Source organism: Heterodontus francisci, chromosome 3 (assembly GCF_036365525.1).
Source record: "Heterodontus francisci isolate sHetFra1 chromosome 3, sHetFra1.hap1, whole genome shotgun sequence".
Taxonomy (NCBI): domain Eukaryota; kingdom Metazoa; phylum Chordata; class Chondrichthyes; order Heterodontiformes; family Heterodontidae; genus Heterodontus; species Heterodontus francisci.
This window is the reverse complement of record NC_090373.1, coordinates 153796417-153819230: the sequence shown is the minus strand read 5'-3', so window position 1 is coordinate 153819230 and position 22814 is coordinate 153796417.

The following is a 22814-nucleotide window of genomic DNA, read 5'->3' as shown; positions in this document are numbered from 1 at the left end:
CCCAGCAAGTAAAGCTTAGTGTTTTAAAAACTTTACACTATGGGATGATGTGCCAGAGCAAAAGTTCTTCGCTTAAGGGTACAAAGCAGAAGACCTTCACTCAAATAGCAGTGAATCAAGTACAGCAATATCCCCAAGAGAAAGAACAAGATATCTTGGGAGAAATCAGTAACCCAGGCCAAGATTTCTGGATGGTAGATATCTACATGAATGGCATCTTACGAATTTTAAACTTGACACAGGGGCTAGCATCATGGTATTGTCTGACCAAGAGCCATGAGTTAGGAGACATTACCTGCAACCGACAGATATACAATTGCATGGTCCAGGCAGGACACAATTGAACGTAAAAGGCAAACTCCAAACAACTCTTCAGCATAGAGGGAGACAACTGGTAGAGACTTTATATGTCTTACATCATCAAGAAATTTCCATATTGCGTAGAAATGCATGCTTAGAACTGCAGTTGATTAAGAAGTTGGATGAAATCAAGAAAACAAGGTAAACAATTCCTTTTAATCATTAGCTGGTGCATTATCGAGGGCAACTGTAAATCATCCAACATAGGAAGACGTGATGCTCGGATGTGACATGGAATCATATTCGCAACACACAGCACAAAGTTGGCCAGCAAGCTCACAGAAGTTGCGAAAAGTATGACAAGCACAGAAGAATGATGAAGAGTGCATCCACATTCGACATATTGTACATGTGAGTGGCCAGAAGAACATCCAGGAGGGATAACAATGAAGACGTTCCATAAATATAGGAAATATTTTACCATAATTGACAACTTATTAGCTTACAACGACAGAATTGTTATTCCTACTTCAATGAGATCCGATATCTTAGGTCATTTACACTGTCGTCGGCTGTCCCTCGATTCAAGGAAGGTGTCTACTCAAGGTTCTGTCATGTGTCTTCAGGTGACTGAACAGGCCGATTCTCGACCAGAAGATCTTTGGGCACATTGGGCAGGACATCCCACGAGGTAGTGGGTTCCGGAGTGCAGGATTTGCTTCCTTTTTTTCCTTCTCTGCCGCCGCACTGCCTCATCACTAAGGTGCTGGGATTCAAAGCATGATGCAGCTTGATGGACAAGTTGTCGCTATTTTGAACGATTGGTAGCAAGCTCCTCCCAATCATCAATGCTGCTGCGCTTCAAAGAGAGCTTCAGAGTGTCTTTGAAGCATTTTCATTGTCCTCCTCTGGAACGCTGGCCATTTGAGAGTTGAGAAAACAGGACCTGGTGGACGAGATGTTTTTGGCCATCCAGACACAGTATCCAGTCCATCGAAGTTGGTTTTGTTCTGTAGATCATGTATATCTATGGTGGTCAGTTTAGATTTGGCATGGAGGTGACTGAGGTTAGAGAGTTTTCCATGGAACCAAGTGTAGAGCGAGGGCACAATCGTCGGTATGGTGGCCTGGCATATCTAAGGATATCGAGACCATGATCAACAACTGACAGATGCGCGTGATACAGAACAGTGCGAACCGCTGTTGACTACCCAGTTTCCAACTGTACCTTGGCAAAGGCTTTGCATGGACTTATTCATGTTTGTTGGGAAGTGATATATCATCATTATTGCCTATTTTTCCAGATGGATAGAAGTCAGATGATTCCATTCTATGACCACTGAGGTAGTTGTCAGAATCCTTCTGGACATCTTCGCAATGCATGGGATTCCAGATGAAATATTATCAAACAAAGGGCCACAGTTCTGAGTGAATGTTTTACCCAGTTTGCCATGAAGAGGTGCTTTTGGCATCTTCGGAGCTCACCGAGGTGTCCACAATCCAATGGCAAGGCAGAACGAGGGGAGCGAAGCATAAAATCTTTACTCAAGGAAAATAAAGATCTTCGTATCTCACTCCGAGTTTATTGTTCAAATGCCGCAGCTGTGTGGATTATCACCAGCTGAATTATTAATGGGGCTAGCAACATGGTATTGCCTCAACAATTAATGATTGATGACTCAAGATTGAGAGAAAGTTCAAGGAAGAGAAAACTCCTACAGAAGGAACCAGACCCGGAATTGTAATTGAAGATTTCGAGCGAGAAGCTTACCCAAATTAAACAATAGTCAAAAAGTTTGGATACGTGAACTGGAACTGGAAGGTACAGTAATCCATAAACATGAGGACTATCAGCGATCATATGTTATACGAACAACTGAAGGAAACATACAAAGGAATTGGAGAAATATCATTCCTATTCCGCAAAAACAACAGCCAGTAATCCATCTGCAAGATCCAGATGAAGAAGAACAAACCCAAACTGAATGAAATACTACAACCCATAGAAATGGAAAACCAAATCAACAATACAGACTTACTACGACAACTACTGATTGTCCCAGACAATTGCAAACAGATCAGAGAGAGTTGTCAAACCTCCAATGAGACTGAATCTGTGAAGTAAGAGACTTGGGGGCACGGCGGAGGTGGGGTGGGGTGAAAGAGTAGTAGAGAAGTCATAAATGTATATATGTTTGGAAAAATGTTGGATAAAGACTTGGGGGGAGATGTAGTATAAGGACGCAAAATATTGATACAGAAGACAATGAAAGATACCCCTCTCACTGTAAGAGTGATGATGTAACAGTCACATGGGATAGGCTTGAGAAGAAGAAGGAGCAGCACAGAGGATGCCAGCTTAGGTGGCTTGAGGAGTGTGTAATGTAAATAATAAACAATTCTGAGTTAACCTTTACCTGAGCCTGAAACTTTCTCCAGATCGTCCCTGAAACCCGACTGAAGACACTACTAATAACAATACAACAACATGCAACATTAACTACTTGCTCCCATTCCATTCGCATTGTATCTCTTGAGGACCTCCTGGCTTTCTGCAGAAACATTACCTCCATCACTCAGGTCTCCAGTTCTGTATTAGAGAATCAGGAGCCCTCTCTCTGGCCTGTTACTCTTCCTTCTTCCTTGTGAGAAGCATTTACAGAAGCAGTTCCAACACCGTCTGTATCCAGAATGCACCTCCCCTTTGCTAGCCTCACATGAACCTGAGCCACCTGCTGAGCGGGCAGTCAGTCAGCAGCATGTTTAGTGCTGAGCTGCATGCTGCAAGCATTAAGATGTGGAGGCAACATGAAGCTTGCCTGATGCCTGCATCGCCTTGATCAGGCACAGGGGAATCACCGGTCGCAACTCCCCCTCCCCGCCTCCCCAAACAGGCCTTATCCAATTTTTAGCCCATTTCCCTTTTATTTCTTGGGGCCAGATTTTGTTCTCATCTCGATGGAGGGTTTCATGGGGGGTTGGGGTGTGTTGCCAGAGAGTTGGGGCAGAATCACCCGTCACAGAAGCCGACGCTGAGATTCTCGGTTTCAATTCTCCTGCGGCGGGATAGGCCAATGATGATCTTCTCGCCCAGAAACCAAATAAGGCCCTCTTTCCATCGCGGGTGGGATCTTACTATCAGCGGGGAAGGCATCCGGCGTGCAGAGAGGACCACCAGGCTGCCTCCATGCAGGCTTGGGGGGTGGTCCCTCCTTCGTGGACAATTTGTGGCCCACAGAGGCCCCCCACTGGGAACTATACTTCCGGAATTTCCGTCCTCTGGATCGAACTCCCACCCCATCCCCCCCACCCCACCTCGTCAGGGCCTTCCAGACTGGCCCCAGCAACCCTGCCTCACCTACCTCTTCTCCGGGGTTCTAGCACTGGGCTTGGGCCTGAGGCCTCTGTAGTATCGGCAGAGGCCACTGCTCCCGGTGGCACTGCTGATACTATTGAGCTGCTGGCCCTGTGATTGGCCTGCAGCTCTTGGAGGCAGGATCCCCATCCCGATAAAGTCTTTAAAGGGACGGGGATCCCACTTCCTTAAATGTTGCCCCCAAAAGACCAGAGGATCGCTCCGGGGGTCTGATAAACTTCAGAGGCGGGTTTCCCCCCAACTTTCAGGGCTGGCGCCGGGAGTCCCGCCTTCTGCACAAAATGCAGCCCTTGGTGTCGCTTTGATTAGCAGTGACATTAATATAAGATGTGTCATTGTAATCATTTCAAATCGGTGCTACGCCAAATTTGTTAAAAAAGGCCTATACATATTTAATTTACAACTTCTTCAGGAACTTTTATGATTAATTGGTGTAATTTTTTATTCATCTTCGACTATTATTTATTGTGTAGTTTGCATTGAAAATTGGACATTTGTATGAATTCCACAGCCTCATGATTTACAAAATCAGGTGGAAATACTACTTGCATCCCAAATATAGTAGCAAAATGCTCCCTGCTGAGTGATAAAGAGTAAATGGAAAGTAAGACAATGTTATTTACTGGGTTTAAATGAATTAATTACATTGAAAATGATTAATTAACTGCCTAATAACTGCATTCTTGTGAAAAGACTGCACTATTGAAGCAGCAGTCTTCATTAATATTTGATAAAGGATTTTCCCAAAAGCTAAAATAACATAGAAGAAATGCTTGGGTGGTTTAGAGTGAATCCTCTTGTGGGCTGTCTGTGGCCTGGAGCTGAATAATAACCACTTCTTTGGATTATAGATGCAGGACAGAAAAATAGACCATTTAAGACATATATAGGGCAAAGGATAACAAGATTTTCTCTGATATATGTAGTGATGGAATGACATGGATGATGTGTGCATGATACAGAAGATAATGTCATATATTTCTCTGAAGCTGCACTAGGTAAGTAAGAGTGACGTACACATGAAAAGTTGGAAGAGATAAGCTAGAAAATTGATGCAAAAAAAGTGAAGGTCAAATATTTCAATCATTCAGCCGGTTCTCAATGTGATAAGGTTGTACACATCTCATTCAATTATGCCTCAAAGATTTATAGATATCTACAAACCTGCACCATAGTGATGGCATATTAATGGCATGCAGCATTGTTAATAGGCAAATGTTACAGGAAATAATGGAGTTGCCATGAGTTGCGTTGTGCCATAATTTTCTAGCACATTTGCGCCACTCCACCGTTCGCCTTGCCTTGTTGGATTAGGGTATCTTGTAACATGTGCCACTAAGTAGACCTTTGCTTGCACCCTTCAGCTCGAAAAGTTTTGCCTTGTAAATTGTTAGAAGTGCGAACTGTCAACCGAATGATGAGGGCAAATAGAGAATCTGTTTCTTGGAAAATGACGGAAGCAATTGGTTATTTCTTTAAATAATGAGATGTAAGGATTGAGAAAGAAACAGACAACAGAGAAGCTGAGTCAAATAGACTCAAATCAAGCACAGAAAGAAATAAAGAGAAAGATTGGATTCGGAGAGAGAGAAAAAAATGACACAGAGTGCAGAGTTCAACGGCGGCAGCAGGAGGAGTGACAGCATCAATAAATACAACGGGAGACAGGGCCCCGGACACATAGCGCAGACCTGACAGAAGGCAGCAGCTATATTCAGCAAAAAAAAAATCAAAGAGTGACGTCATAGGGCAATAAGTAGGTGATTGGTTGGTGAGTATTACCATTGTCCTTATTTCTCTAAATGAGGGCAGTAGGTTCAACCAAGAAATTTAGTCAATTGCCTAGTAGGTTTTTCAGTTTGATAAGTTTTAAGTTTGGTATGTTTAAGTAGGCTCAAGTCTTACTTTTTGTAAAATTAGCTTTCCTATAAAATAAAGTGATATCAGCCCAAGGGAAGCAGCTGATTGGTGAGTTGCTGGCGAATCTTTATTTATTTATGTCTTAAGTTTAGTTCTTATAGTCGTTTGGTAGCACAGAACTTGAGTATTGCTGTAAATAGAGACATTATGTCGAAGCTTTTCGTCTTGCAAACATCAGGACCATCCGCAAGAATGCCAATGTAAGGGAAAATAACAAATTTATACTGTATGAGAAGAGCGTGCTGATTGGTTGGCAAATGAGCTCTGATTGGTCGAGGCATTGCCATGGAGAATGCACCAGTTAATAGTGACTGACAGTTAACTGCCAAGCTTTGTTTGAAATTTAAACCAGGCAGCTTGACTCTGATTGGTCAAGGAATGAACCAGTGAATGGCTGTCACTTATTTTGTTTAGCTGAAACAGGCGCGATGTTTGTACATGTTCTTTCTGTCTCCAAAGAACAGGGCCCTGTGTATTAATATATGTAGCTTCCAGTACACGCAAATGCGCTACACTGCAAGCCCTTTAAATTGGTTGTCAGCACAACTCTTAGCACACTGAGGATTATTTAGCAAACGTTGTCCAATCGTGGAATCACAGCTAATGTTGGACACTGTGTTTTGGGTTTTTCAAGCACGGGCTGGTTGGGTACAGCCTGTACCTTGCTCGTTGCTAATAGCAGAAGCAACATGTTGTTTGAAAAATCCGCCAGTCTTTGGGACATACAGCCTATATACATAGCATCACACTGGCATTGAAATTCATATATAGGCTGTATTTCTACAGGGACTGCTTCAGTATCTGAGGAGTCGCGAATGGTGCTGAACATTGTGCAATCATCAGCGAACATCCCCACTTCTGATCTTATGATTGAAGGAAGGCCATTGATGAAACAGCTGAAGATGGTTGGGCCTAGGACACCACCCTGAGGAACTCCTGCAGTGATGTCCTGGAGCTGAGATGATTGACCTCCAACAGTCACAACCATCTTCAATTGCGCTAGGTATGACTCCAGCCAGCGGAGGGTTTTCCCCCTGATTCCCATTGAACCCAAACTGAGTATCACTGAGCAGGTTATTGCTAAGCCAATGCTGCTTGATAGCACTGTCGATGACACCTTCCATCACTTGACTGATGATTGAGAGTAGGCTGATGGGGCGGTAATTGGCCGGGTTGGACTTGTCCTGCTTTTTGTGGTACATGACATACCTGGGCAATTTTTCACATTGCAGGGTAAATGCCAGTGCTGTAGCTGTACCGGAACAGCTTTGCTCTGGGCGCGACCAGTTCTGGAGCACAGGTTTTCAGTACTATTGCCGGAATGTTGTCAGGGCCCATAGCCATTGCAGTATCCAGTACCTTCAGTCGTTTCTTGATATCACACAGAGTGAATCGAATTGAATTGGCATCTGTGATGCTGGGGACTTCAGAAGGAGGCCAAGATGGATCATCAACTCAGCACTTCTGGCTAAAGATTGTTGCTAATGCTTCTACCTTATCTTTTGCACTGATGTGCTGCCCCCCCCCCCCCCCCCCCCTTCATTGAAGATGGGGATATTTGTGGAGCCACCTCCTCCAGTTAGTTGTTTAATTGTCCACTACCATTCACGACTGGATGTGGCAGGACTGCAGAGAAATTATGGGCGTGGAGTAGACTTTAAAAAGAGAACGCGGTGAAGAGGTGGTTGGGTTTAGGGACGAAGTTGCAGCAAGGGAGACTGGAGTTCTCCAATGATGGGGGGAAGGGAAGGGAATCCACAAAAGGCCAGGGTCAGAGTGCCAAATAGTGCTAGGGACACATGGTCTGGATAAGGTTGTAGAGTTAGGATGTGGCAAGTACCTGGAGATATTAGAAGATGAGGATAAAGAGTTTACATTTGAAATGGTGGGGGACAAGCAGCCAATGCAGACTGTTGAGAATTGGAGGTGATTGATGAAGATCACAAGAGTAAAATACTGACCAACCGAACATAGTTTATTCCAGTCTGAGAGGATTCGAGGAATTATGAAAAATATATTGGGTGGATATAATTAAGTAATACAGTGTTTAAAACATACTAGGGAGTGAAATTGTTCTAAATGGTAGCATAGGCAGGGTGTGAAACCAGCTGCTGATTTGCTAACACCCACTTTGGACTACTGCCCAAGATGGATTTCACTCCTCAGAACGTCTGAACTCAGCATTGAATTTAACAACTGCACATCATAGCCACTGTTCCATTTATTCGCACAGCAGATGCTGGTAGTGGTTCTGCTGCTGCCTTGACTAGACCCAACTTTTGTTTCTTTACTTGTCCCATTACCATCTGCTTTTGCCCTGCATCACCATCCTTTTTGAGATCTAATCTCTGCTGCCTTCCACCCTGTTACAGACCTTCTCTTTTTTTACTTTCCTTCCTTTCTGGCACCTCCCCACTGCCACCCCGCACCCCCCCAAACCCACTTGTCACATCCACTCCACTTTCTCTGCATCTGCACTTGTTTAAAACCTAGTAATCTCTAACTGTTGCCAGTTCTGATAGAAGGTCAATGATCTGAAACGTTGGGCTGCATTTTAACTTATTTGACAGGCTGGGAGCTGGGTGTTGGTGGGGTGTGGAGGGCTGGTGGGGGATATCAGTAGAGTGCGGGGAACCTGGATGTTCAGATTTCCTGACACGCTGTGAAGTTTTAACTCCGACAGGTTCCCTACCTGAAAACCAGCCTGATTGACAGGTTGGCTTCCCATCGGACGGGAAGTAGTCCAGAGGTGATGGGAGCACCAGTTATATCTGCATCAGGGAGAGGCAATCCCATCACCCTGAGGGGCATGGAACTGTGGGGGGAGAGGGGGAGGGGGGTAAATGCTGAGGTCCTGGGGTCCCAGGAAATGGGTCCAGGAGTGGTAGGTCAGAGGCTTCAGGAGGAGAACAGAAACCTTGGTGAGGGTAGGTTGGGGGGAGGATCAGAGGTCTGGGGGCGGGGGATGTCAAGGGCATAGTGAGGAAGGTCCAAGGCCTAAGGGGGCATCGGAGGCATGGCAAGGGTCAGAGGCCCAGGGGGGGTGGTGGTGTGGTTTCGGAGGCCTGGGTGAATGGCGGAGGACTGGGGGCCAGTCGAAGACTTGTGAGGAAGGACGAGGGGGAGATCGGAAGGATCAGTGGGGAGGAATGTCCAGGCAAGCACACTGGATCCAGCAGGTATGTGGATAAGCACTTATTTTCTGGATCCAACAGTCCTTGCCTGGGTTTAACTGCCACATTTCCCAAGGCTCAGGAAACCCAGCCATCCAGAGTTAAATTCAAAGTTGTGCATAAAACTGAGGCTCGCATCCTCATAATAATATTTAAACAATCAACCCACCTCCTGCAAGTGGCTTGGTCGCCCATCCCTCATTCTGCCTCCATTAAAACCAGAAGTGGGTGAGTTGCAGGTAGGTTGGAATTGGGTTTCAGAACCTTACTCTGCCACCCACCTCAAACCTGTTCATTTTTGGGGGTTACAATTCCGCTGTTAATTTCACAGATGCTGCCTGACCTAATGAATGTTTCCGCGCTATCTGTTTTTATTTCATCCTGTTACAACTGAGGTGGGAGGAGTGAACTGTTTATTCTAGTTCCACTTCTCCATGGGTCACAACATATATTAAAAATTTTTTCCCACTTACCGATATGGTCAATCATAGACTCTATTATTATCCCGGAATAACACACACCAACCAGGTTTCTTTAATAAATAACAACATTATCACTTTATTATAAAACAAGTCCTAACCTGTAAAGAACTAAAGCATAAACACACAGATTGAAATATTAAAGTTTCCTTTTACCTTAGCCCCTCATACACACACACACACACACACACACATATGCCGGTTAACTGGAAAAATAAAAGTGATTGTTGTTTTGAGCTCTGTTACAAAAAACCCCAGAAAAATAACCAATTAGGCTTCATACTTGCTCATTCTTGAAGAAAAAAGAAAAGATATGGAAAGATATCCTTTGTTTTGGTTTGACATCCCAAATGCGTATGGATAGCTGTCACTGGGATCTCCCTAGAAGAGTTCTTTCCAGGTAATATTGAAGATCAGTTTGGGTAGGCTTTCCCAGAAATGCAGCAACGGAGGTTTCAGATCGGTCTTACGGCAGAAATGTGGCAACAGGTGTTTCAGTTCCCACACATACGATATGCAGGGTTTCTTCAAGTACAGAAGGAAAGAGGAGACTGACACACTCGACATACAGGGTTTCTTTCCAAGAGACAGAGAGGAGCTGGATTTTTCTTGGCAGACAAAAAACAACTGTCATTTTGACAATTCAAAATGAAACCAAAAATATTCCAGGTCAAACCTCCTGACCTGTCATTTCTCTGTAAACAACTTATCCAAGTCGAAACAACAAGCTCCCTGCTGGTATTTTATCTGAGAAAAGGTGCCTTCCAGTGAGGGCGTGTTTACAAGCCAAGTCCAGGAAGCCTTTTGGTGACCTTTTTAAAAAAACCCACAAAGTTCAGCATCTCTTCAAGCTTCCAGATGAATTCATGTCCGTAATTCAACTATAAGTCCTTAAAACATATTTTGCAAAACCTAGAAGCACTCTCATAACATCTCTGCCTTGGAGAAATGAAACTCTGTTTTCAAAATTATGAAGTGTAAAAAAACAGAAGATGGAAACATTTTAAAACACATTTTCACACTCACTCATTCACTCTTTATCTGTAGTTAATATTGCTTTGTACCATCTTTGCATTCAGATAACTCAAAGCAAAGTTAGATTCTAGATAAAGCATCTGCAATAATGTGATTTTTGCCTGCAATGTGGATAATCTTTAAATGATAAAGTTGTACTAGTAAACTTGGTATAGTCTGGCATTCTGGTTTTTAAATTTTTCCACAAAGGCAAGGGGGTTATGATAAGTATATACCAATGTCTCTCTCTAATTGTGGTGGACATAGACTTCAAAATGATAAAGAGCCAATAATAAACCTAGGGTTTCTTTTTCTACTAATGAATATCTTTTTGGTGTCAATTTAGCTTTTTGGAAATGTATCCCACTGGTCTTTCTATACCTGATTCATCATCTTGTAACAGGACTGCACTGACCCCCAGGTCACAAGCATCAATCGCTACCTCGAAGGGCTTAGTGAAATTTGGAGCAGCCAACACTAGTTCATTAGTCAAAATTGCTTTCAGCTTCGTAAAAGATGCTTGGCACTCTCCTGACCACACTACTTTGGTTTTCTTTTTCTGAAGCAAATCTGCTGGTGGAACAACTATAGTGCTAATATTTGGGACAAACTTTCAGTAGAAACCACACATTCCCAAAAACCTCATAATTTCTAGCTTAGTCTTAGGGGTAGGGAACTCCACCCATGCTTGTACCTTCGCTGTTCTTGACAACACTTATCCTTGCCCTACTATATGCCCGAGGTAGGTCACTCTCACTGCTCCAAATTTATGTTTGGCAAGGTTTATTATTAAAATCAGCCGATTGTAATTTTCTAAACAGAGCTTCAAATTGTTCCAAGTGGTCCTTCCAAGTGTCACTGTATACCAGCACATCATCAAGGTAAACTACACAGTTAGGAACACTGGCTACCACTTTGATTCATTAGTCTCTGAAAGGTTGCTAGGCCATTTTTTAGCCTGAATGGCATCACTCAGCAATGAAAAAGGCCATCTGGTGTGACAAAGACCGATATTTCTTTAGCTCGGGGTGTTAAAAGAACTTGTCAGTATCCCTTTAACAAATCTATTTTTGTAAGAAACATGGCACTGCCCACTCTTTCAATACAGTCTTTCAAGCAAGATATTGGGTAGGAGTCTGCCTTTGTTACTGCATTAACCTTTCCGTAGTCTGTGCAAAGTCTAGTTGAACAATCAGATTTAGGCACTGATACCACTGGTGAACTCCAACTGCTTTGACTGGGTTCAATTAGGTGGTTTTCCAGCATGTATTAGATTCCTGCTTTTATCTGGGCCTGTTTCTCTGGATGTAAGTGATAAGGATGCTGTTTTATAGGAAAGGATTCCCCTATATCCACATTAAGTATGGCTAAGGTTGTATATCCTGGCTTATCCCTACAGGCTCTTTTAAATGCTGTGAGTAGCCTTGTGAATTCTTCTCATTGTTCTGCATCTAAATATGAAAGCATAGTGTCCAATCTCCCTAACAATTCAGTATTAGCTATCCGGATAGTAGGGGGTTCAATTTGAGAATTGCCTAGGCCTCCTTCTGCCTCATCTTCACTATCCCTTTCATCCTTCACTGTCCCTACTACCTTACATACCTGTGCTTGCTTATCCTCCTCCCAGCGATAATATTGTTTCAACATATTGTCATGATCCTGTAATTTTCTTTCTCCGGGGAATGTACGGTTTGTCTTTAAGGCTGAAAAAGGAGCCGTACTGCTTTAAGAATCAGCAGCCCTTCAGAGTTACTGAGAATGTGCATTTTTGTTGCCTTGGATACAGCCATTCAGAGACTGCGATTCAAAGGGTGCATTCTCGTTACCATGGATACAGCCACTTGGATTGAGCATCATGCGATACATTTGTTACAATTCAATTTTGAACTAGCTTTTAGTTCTACCAGAGAAATCAGACAGACAACTGGTGTTAGCACCTGAAAAAAGAGCTCTCAACCATTTAAACTGTTGGAAGAGAATTTTAGTCTGTTTAATTATTATTATGTCAAAATTCTAAAAAAATGTCAAGCCAAAACTGAGATCTCTGATAATTTAAACTGAAGGAAGGGAAGTTAGACTGTGACAATCTTTTATCCCTCAAAAACACTAAAGTCAAATTGATTCATTTAAAAAGTGTCTGCAAGTTGTTAATTGTTGAAATTCGCTGAAAGAAGGAAAGCTTCACTTATTGCTGGAATTATACACCAGACTATTCTACTGTGGAAGAATGTTTTTTCCCCATTGAACGGCTGTGAGGACTTCAACAACATCGGACTGTAAATTTGCAAGGACTCTAAATTTTTTCTATTTTAAATGTTGTTTATGTCTTAGTAGTGCTTAAGAATTTAGTTTTTCTAATTAAACAGTTAATTTTTTGATTTAAAGACACCTGGTTTGGTTAGCCCCATTCAGGGGTTAAGAGAGAGTACAATTTGGCTGGGTCTTTCTTTAATTTGGAAAGTTTAAAATGATATGTTAGGCGATCTGTGGAGGGACGGGATTGAATTAACTGTGCGTTTCTCCCACCACTATCAGAATCGTATATTTTGATTGAGGGCTTTGATTGGAGCAGTCAGTCGTAACAATATTAATATGACACAGCCTATTCTTTTTCAGTGATCTGGGGTGTCAATCAAATAATTTATCAATTCTCCCATTGCCAGAAAGTGTGGGCTCAGGACCTCCATTTGATCCGAATGTCAGCCTTCCAAAGCCCATGGGAAAATACAGCTCATAGTGTTGGGTTCAGACCAGAACTTTAATGTGAGTATTAAAAAGTTAGGCTTTGGATACATTTCTTACATTGTCTGATCAAATTTCTCTGGGATTATAATGATGGGAACATTTTATTTAAGACTGATTTTCCGAGTCATCATGTTTGATGGGAGGGATTGAAGATTCCTCAGGGAGTTTTAAGTAGTGGGCAATGTCAGATTGAATTTATCATCAATATCACTGATTAGACATTGACAACTGAGTCAGGATTTTCTTGACTGCCATGGACCCATCAATTTCCTTGCAAGTTTCCTGGAGATCTGAGGTAATTGCTTTGTCTTAAAAAAAACTGTAAGTGAAAAGGTTTGTGCATCCTAATTGAGAGAGTCATACATATTAGGTCTCTAGAATATGCTTGTTTTCTATCATACTGGATCCAGCTAAATAACTTCTAGTCTAACAATTGTAGTAATAAAAGCAGATTGGAAGAACCGACTTGTAAATTACTAGCAAGGGAGCTGAGTGCTCTGGGTTTGCAACCTGATGTTTCTACTTGTGGAGAGTCCAGAACTAGGGATCATAAATATCAAATAGTCACCAATAAATCCAACAGAGAATTTAAGATAAACGTCTTTATCCAGAGAGTGGTCACAATACACAGAGTAGTTGAGGAGTGGCTAGATAAGATCATGAGGGAGAAAGAAATAGAACATGGCTGTCCAACGTATGGCCCGCGGGCCAGAATCTGGCCCACCAAAGGTTTCAATCCGGCCTGCCAATCCTGTGTGACTGATGCGGGCTGCCCATGGCTTGGCTTTGACTGACGGCAAGATCTCTCGGACTGGCCAATAGCTATTGGAGGAGGGGCGAAGCTTGGCTTTGATTGACGGCTCTCTTCGTAAAGAGTGCATCAGATGGAGGGGATAAGCATGACCTGTGTCTGACAGAAGGCAGACCTTGTCTGTGATTGGTAACTGTCTACAACTGACGCGTGCTGCCCAGGCGTAATGAAAGCTGATTAGAGGTTTGTGGAGCAAGCATTCCGGGACTGACCGCCCCTGCTGTTTTCAGGCAGTTCAAGGAGTGAGCGAGTGAATGGGAAATGCTGGTCTGAGGGAGAGGGAGAGAGATAGACACAGAGAGGGAAGAGAGGTGGACAGAGAGAAAGAGGGGTATATGGATAGACAAAGACAGGGGAGACAGAGAGAGGGGAGAGAGGTAGACACAGAGAGATGGACAAGAGAAGACGGGGAGCGAGATAGACACGGCAGGAGGGAGAGAGAGGGGGAGAGAGTTAGACAGAGAGGGGAGACAGATGGACAGAGAGAAAGAGGGAGGAGACAGATAGACACAGAGAGGGGAGAACAATGGACAGAGAGAAAGATGAGGAGAGAACTAGTTTAGTTTAGTTTAGTTTAGAGATACAGCACTGAAACAGGCCATTCGGCCCACCGAGTCTGTGCCGACCATCAACCACCCATTTATACTAATCCTACACCAATTCCATATTCCTACCACATCCCCACCTGTCCCTATATGTCCCTACCACCTACCTATACTAGGGGCAATTTATAATGGCCAATTTACCTATCAACCTGCAAGTCTTTGGCATGTGGGAGGAAACCGGAGCACCCGGAGGAAACCCACGCAGACACAGGGAGAACTTGCAAACTCCGCACAGGCAGTGCCCAGAATTGAACCCGGGTCGCTGGAGCTGTGAGGCTGTGGTGCTAACCACTGCGCCACTGTGTCGCCCCTTTGTTAGACTCAGAGAGGGGAGAGTGAGAGTGGGAAAAGAAATAGAGACAGAGCGGGGAGAGCGCAGGCTTTAAAAATCCATGCCATGACATTTGTTCTGGGGTGGGGGGGGGGTGGGTGGTGTGGTTAGGGGAGTTGTTGCAAAACACAACTACAGGGATAAAAGATAGGCATGGCTAAACATGTTAAAATAAAATCCTAATTTACCTGGCTTAAGTGGTGCACAGAGTGTCTTGAAAGCTGCGAGGAAATTGCACAAGCCGACGTTGATTGATGCTGTCAGGGTTTGTCTTCTTTGTAATGCAGAGCAACTGAGCAGTGGACAATTGTAGCTTAGGAGTGATTTTGATAGGACAGTACAATTCTGTCACTGAAAAATCCTGCCCAGCTTGGAAAAACAGGTATAAATATCATTGTAAAAAGTGATTCGAGTCTGCAGCTGGGCAACTTGGTCAGTTGCTGAAGAGTATGATCAATGGGAGCTGACCAATCACTGGATGGTCATATGTATAACTTTTTGTAACATACTTATGATGAATGGATATATTGTATTGCTGGCAGATGCACTGTATTGCTAACAGGTATATTAAATTGAGAACTGGTATTCCTACCAAACCTAATACAGACGTTAGTATTTAATTTGGCTTTGAGTGTTTTCTCATTATTTTTCCTAATTCTCATATCCAAATCTGTCAGGAGTAGAAGGTCTACATTCTTATTGAACGATACTCTGTGCCACCCATATTTCCAGACCAGTTGAAACCAATTGGAAATGTCAATTGGTCTTAGCTGGTCTTTTCTGGTCTCAACTGCAAGTAAGTAGTCTCATCTAGTGTTGCCTGGATACAGCTGGGATAACTGGCAATCTTAACTGGTGATCATTTGGTATTCCCAGGTGCCCAGTCAACTTTAACTGGAACCATTTGGGATCACCTGGTACCAGTTGGCTTGCCGACTGGTTCATCTGGAACCAGTTGGTAGGCAAACCGGAACCAGCTGGAATTAAGTAGAGTCAGTTGACATATAGCTGCTTCAATTGTAACCAGTTGACAGACAGAATCTTTGTACTAGAATCCAACTGGATTGACTTAATCAAACAGGAAGACTTTCTGTAGCTTAACTAATGCTCCTGTGTCTCTGTCTCTGCCTTTGTGTTCTTTGGTTCTTAGGACCCTGCTTTTGTATTTCTTTTTTCAGAGCTGCCTATGTGATATCCATTGAATTGAACTGTATTGTGCATTGCTGCACCTAGCTCTGTGAGAAGGTGTAAAATATGATTAAATTCATATTCTGAATAAAAAGGTGCAAACATATTTAAATTCATGTTTTGATTGGAAAGACTGTAAAGTATGTTTAAAGTCATTTATGAGAAAGGATTTTATTGAAAAGATTGTTGTATTAGTTTTTAAAAATGTTTCATGAAAGTTCTGTTGTAAGATGGTGCCATTAAGTCTGGGGTGAGACAAGAGAAGCCAATCAGATGAGGAAAAACATATCAATTGTTATAAGTTCAGGACGGGCAAGTTGCACAGAATTTTCAATTTGGCACATAGGCAGCTCTGGAAAAAAAAGGTGCAACAGGTCCTAAGAACCACAGAACAGGTGGAGACAGATACAGCAAGAACTACAGAAGAAGACTCACTCAGTAGAAGAAGCCAGAGTAGAAGAAGACATCAGAAAAGGACCAAAGGTAACATATCCAGGCAGCTTCGAGGAGCAAAGATCGAAAGCACCTTGTTTTTTATCGCCTATTATTAAGTATTTTGTTTAAGCATTTATTCTGTTGACGTGCTGCACCGAAACCAATGAATGTAATTAATGTTTAAGTTTGGTATTTTGAATACAGCTGTAATTTAACGCTTTGGCACTTTAACTGCTGTGTTCACTTATTTCTTGATTTTTGCACTGTGATTAATTCGTTTGTTGCTATTTAACTGAGATTTGTGTGTGTTTGCGTCACAATAAAATTAAAACAAATAGCGCAGTTGAGACTGTTTGTAGCTTCACTGCATGACCACAGCAGACACCACATAGTAATTTTCATTTGCTAGTGGTACTTAACATTTTTTGCAAGTTTATACTCTGGTCTCAAATGGAATGAGTTGAGCCAGAAACCAGTCTAGCTGGTCACAACTGTAAGCAATATAATTTTCAACTGGAACCAGGTTCACTGGTCTCAACTGGAGCCAATATCATTTTCAACTGGAACAAGTATAAATGGTCAAATGGAACCAGTACAACTGGTCCAGTTGTCCAAGTTCCATGGTCAACTGGTTCAAGTGGACCAGTTACAACTGGTTTGGATTTATGGGCAGGTGTCCAGTCATACAATTCTGGCACTGCTAAATAATTAAATGTCTGTCATCACTCTATCATCCGTCTATCTGCTTATCTGTCTATTTGTCTCTCTCTAGCTGGTCTGTCTAGTCTTTCTAATCTATAATGAACACAGACGCAGGTCTGGAATTCAGCACGCAGTCGATACGTGTTGTAACAATTGTGTGCAGTTAATGCACAGCATATCAAGTTGTTCTGTACATGAAGACAAATGATCAGCAAATTTTGTCATTTTAACTATATTTAAAAAATCAAACCATCACTGTCGAGGTTAACTTGTCAATAGTAATAGAATGCCTTCCACTATGGGTTTGAAAGTGTCCTGATTCTGTGTTGCAGAAGTCAGCTGGTCAAATGTGTTAGATGCAAACCTTAACAGAATTCTGACATTTTTAATCAAAAAGCTCAGTGATGATGAAATATTATGGAAGGAGTTTAAGAGGCTCTGAGGAAAGATTGCAACAGAAGCTCTAGTGTATAGATGTTCTATAGATGTTCAGAGGCTCAGCATTTTCTGACTTTGCTAATTGTCTTGATCTAGGCTGTGGACTTAAATGAAAAGCTTTGTAGCTCTCAGATACAAGGTATGGAATATTTTGCAAGTAATTGTATTTCTCTTAAAAAAAAAAGTGTGGCCTAACAATGTGACATTGTCCCTATCTGAGGGATTGCTTTATAAAACCCTAAAGCCAACATGCCTATTAAAAAGCATCATTTTGTCAAGTCAGCAAAGCCTTTCGACAGATATATTGCTTTCTTTCAGGCACATAAATATTTTAAATGTAAATAATAATGATTTTGATGCATTTTAAAATGGAAACCTTGGAATAATGAGAATGGTGTTTGCTGACATCCCACTAATTGATCCCTCTGAATGAGTTCTAATGCTGTGGGAGTAAAACCAGACTCATTCCTGTTAACAGCCAATAAGCTGCATGGTCAGGAATGCAGCAACTTTTGCTGTTTGTGTGAAACATAGTTTGTCAATATGATAATAGTCTCTGGCTGGTAGTCTGGCAGGATGGAATGTCTGGCCCTTTATGGTTCCTACCTGATCTTCATTCCATTCATGTGGAGGGGGAGGGCTATCCAACGCCAGCAGTGGCGTCAGCTGCCTGTGCGCAGGCGCTGGTGTCATTTTTAAAGGCCAGCCAGTTCTACCGGCAAATTTGAATTTTTCATGTGTACCTCCCCAAAATTTAGGAAATAAAACTGTAGTGCCCATTTGCAACCCCCAATAAAAATGACAGTAAGATTTTGCCCTTACCCCCACAAAGCACCTTCATTTGAATTTTGAGCTACCCAGCCCAGACTGCATAAAGTTGAAAGCGCACACCTTCCCACCATCCCCTACACTGATGATGCTTATTTGACCCCATCCCCCACTCCCACAGTAAAAAATCTTAGCTCCTCCCTCCTCCCCACCAGTGTCATGCCTGATTTCCCCAGGCAGGAAATTGAAGGCACAGGAGTGCCTGCCGCTGCATCAAAGATTGCAGTGGGCCTGGAAGATTCTGGGTAGTTGATTTAAATTTATTCATCTCATTAATTTAAATATTGAAATTGATCGCCCAGCGGCAGGGTGGGGGGCCGCCACGGAGCCTCGTCGCCACAGGGAGGATCGGGCTGGGCCCTCCCGATGTCAGCCTCTGTGGTGGGCCTCTGCTGGAACCATCTTCTGGTCCCTCCCCTGCCGCCGCTTGGTAAAATCCAGCCCATGATGTTAAATATGACATTATGACCAAATGTAATTTCCAAAGATTTTAACTCCTGTTGTACCACATAATTGCAACATAATTTCTCCAAGCATATTATTTGATGCCAAAAGACACTTTACATCAAGGGAACGTGAGCATAGGAGAACCATGAAGTAAACTTATACAGCATTTGCACCTACCAGAAAATGTGGAAAATTGCCCAGATATGTCCTGTCCACAAAATGCTGGACAAATCCAACCCGGTCATTTACTACCAGATCAGTTTACTCTTGATCATAAGCAAAGTGATGTAAGGTGTCATTGACAGCACTATCAAGTGGCACTTACCCACCATAACCTGCTCACCAATGTTCAGTTTGGGTTCTGCCAGGGCCACTCAGCTCTAGACCTTATTACAGCCTCGGTCCAAACATGGACAAAAGAGCTGAACCCAAGAGATGAGATGAGAGTGACTGCCGTCGACAGGAGGAGATAGACAGGTTTTTAACTAGAAATGGGTTGAAGGGTTTTGGAGAACGGGCAGGAAAGTGGAGTTGAGGCCGAGATGAGATCAGCCATGATCAGATTGAATGGCGGAGCAGGCTCGGGGGCTGAATTGCCTACTCCTGCTCCTAGTTCTGATGTTCTTATGTTCTTATAAGATGCATCAAGGAGCCCTAGCAAAACAGCAGTCAATGGGAATCAGGGGGAAAACTCTCCGTTGGTTGGAGTCGTACCTGGCGCAAAGGAAGATGATCGGAGGACAATCATCTCAGCTCCAGGACAACACTGCAGGAGTTCCTCAGGGTAGTGTCCTAGGCCCAACCATCTTCTGCTGCTTCATCAATGACCTTCCTTCAATCATCAGGTCAAAAGTGGGGATGTTCACTGATGATTGAACAATGTCCAGCACCATTCGCAACTCCTCAGATACTGAAGCAGTCCGTGTAGAAGTGCAGCAAGACCTGGACAATAGAAAGGCTTGGGCTGATAAGTGGCAGGTAACATTCGCGTCACACAAGTGCCAGGGAACGACCATCTCAAACAAGAGAGAATCTAACAATATCCCCTTGACATTGAACGGCATTACAATCGCTGAATCCCCCACTATCAACAATCTGGAGGTTACCATTGACCAGAAACTGAACTGGAATAGCCATATAAATACCGTGGCTACAAGAGCAGGTCAGAGGCTCGGAACCCTGCAGCAAGTAACTCACCTCCTGACTCCTCAAAGCCTGTCCACCATCTACAAGGCACAAGTCAGGAGTGTGGTGGAATATTCTCCACTTGCCTGGATGGCTGCAGCTCCAACAACACTCAAGAAGCTCAACATCATCCAGAACAAAGCAGCCCGCTTGATTGGCACCCCATCCACAAACATTCACTCCCTTCACCACCGACACACAGTGGCAGCAGTGTGTACCATCTATAAGATGCACTGCAGCAACTCACCAAGGCTCCTTTGACAGCACCTTCCAAACCTGCAACCTCTACCAACTAGAAGGACAAGGGCAGTAGATGCATGGGAACACCACCACCTGCAAGTTCCCTTCCAAGCCACACACCATCCTGACTTGAAACTATATCGCCGTTCCTTCACTGTCGGTGAGTCAAAATCCTGGACCTCCCTTCCGAATAGCACTGTAGGTGTACCTACCCCACATGGACTGCAGTGGTTCAAGAAGGCAGCTCCCCACCTCCTTCTCAAGTGCAATTAGGGATGGGAAATAAATACTTGCCTAGCCAGCGACGCCCGCATCCCATGAACAAATGAAAAAAACTACAGCAGCTCACCAAGGCTCCTTCGACAGCACCTTCTAAACCTATGACCTCTACCACCTGGGACAAGGGCAGAAGATACATGGGAATGCCACCACCTGTAAGTTCCCCTCCAAGCCACACAGCCTCCTGACTTGGAACTATATCGCCATTCCTTCACTGTCGCTGGGTCAAAAACCTGGAACTCCCTTCCTAACAGCACTGTTAGTGTACCTACACCCCAAGGACTGCAGTGGTTCAAGAAGGCAGCTCACCATGAAAGAATTTTAAGAAAATGCCTACAATCATGCTGCAAACCTTGTACCAGCATGGTCAGCAAGCTGCTTTCCTCATTATTCATAAGCAACATCAACAACATGTTGTATCTCGGCTGTTCTTTATCTGGACAGAATGAGTGGGAGTGGAGTTAGGACTGATACACTCACCCAGAAACCCGGCGTTGTGACGATGGTTCCGGATTTTGTCAGCACTGAGAAAGCTCTAAGGTGTCATCACCGCCCCGATCCGGCGGGACTGCAAGTTAGATTGATGCAGAATTTGTTTTAATACATTTGCATTGAAGCAATTGCAATTTTATTGGGTTTTTTAATTTAGTCAATGGCATGCAGGAGTCATCTGCCTTCTGATCCCCAGTCGTTTAAAGGTGGCTGCACCGAGGTGAGGCTGCGGGTTGGCAGCCATGAGGAACATTGGATAAGGGAAGAGGGGGGAGTGGATGCCATTGTCAGCCTGCAGTGCTGGGCGCCCTGCACAGGTGGACAATATCTGGGGTGCAAGGATCGGGTGGGCATAGGTTTGGTTTCTCTGTCCCGTTGGGCGATCTCTCGGGTGCAAGGGTTGGTTGGGCTATATCTCAGGTGTTGGGCTATCTGCAAGGATAGCCACTGAGGGACATTAGCTTATATTCCAAATGATTAAGAAAGCGAAAAGTGCCAAGGAAAGTTTGTTTCTGCAAGGACAGCGCTCTGGAGGGCTACTGATGGCACAGGTCTGATACACTCTGTTTTTGCTGACTCCTGTGCCACACAGCAGCAACTCAGAGGGAGGGAGCACCAGGATGTAGCTGCGCCCACCCCTGAAGCCAATCGGAAAGCGGCAGCAGCCAGCCATGCCAAAAAGGGCCTACCTGCACCAGAGAGGATATCGGACTTGACTCAGATATCTCCAAATGTCCAAGCAGCAGTGTCAGCAAAAACTGCAGCTCTCTGGGGAGGCCGTCACCAACTTATGCACCATTTTTGTTTTATTCTTTCATGGGATGCGGGCATCACTGGCAAGGCCAGCATTTGTTGTCCGCCCCTAATTGCCCTTGACAGCTGAGTGGCTTGCTAGACCATTTCAAAGGGCAGTTAAGAGCCGACCACATTGCTGCGGGTCTGGTGGTGCATGTAGATCAGACCAGGTTAGTACAGCAGATTTCCTTCCCTAAAGGACATTAGTGAACCAGATGGGATTTTACAACAATCAATGATATTTTCTTGGCACCATTACTACTAGTTTTCCCTTCCAGATTTTTATTATTTAATTGAACATTTTTATTAATTAATCGAATTTAAATACCACCTGCTGCCATAGTGAGATCTGAACCCATATCCCCAGGGTATTAACCTGAGCCTCTGGATCAGTAGTTCAGTGACATTACCACCACACCACCATCTTCAGCCATGCTGCAGGACAAGTTGCGACCAATGGGATTTGGTGGACACCCTATGCTAGTGGCCATGAAGATCACAGTGGCACTCAACTTCTTTGCCTCTGGATCTTTCCAAGGATCCACTGGGAACATGTGTGGGGTCTCCGAGGCACAGCCTACCGCTGCATCAAAGAGGTGACCAATGCCCTGTTCAAGAGGCCCAGTGATTATGTGCATTACCGGACTGACCCTAAGAGTCAGGCCAAGATGACCATTGGATTCGGGGCCATTGTGGATTCCCCCAGGTGCAATGTGTCATCGACTGCACAGATGTGGCTATGAAAGCTCCGATGGAGCAGCCAATTGCCTTCATCAACCAGAATGGCTGACGTGATTTATGACTTTAACCACTTCTAGGGACAAAACCAAATCAGGAGTACATCCCTATGAATCTCATTTAATTAAGTTCAAACCAGACAAATTTTTATAGACGCTTATTTGAGTCCAAAGAATTGAACTAGCTTTCCCTCAAAGAAAGAAAAATAACAGAGAATATTACCATCTTTTGGATAGCCTATTTTTAATAGTTATGGTTAAGTCATAAATATCCCAGATATTACAAGGGTTTGG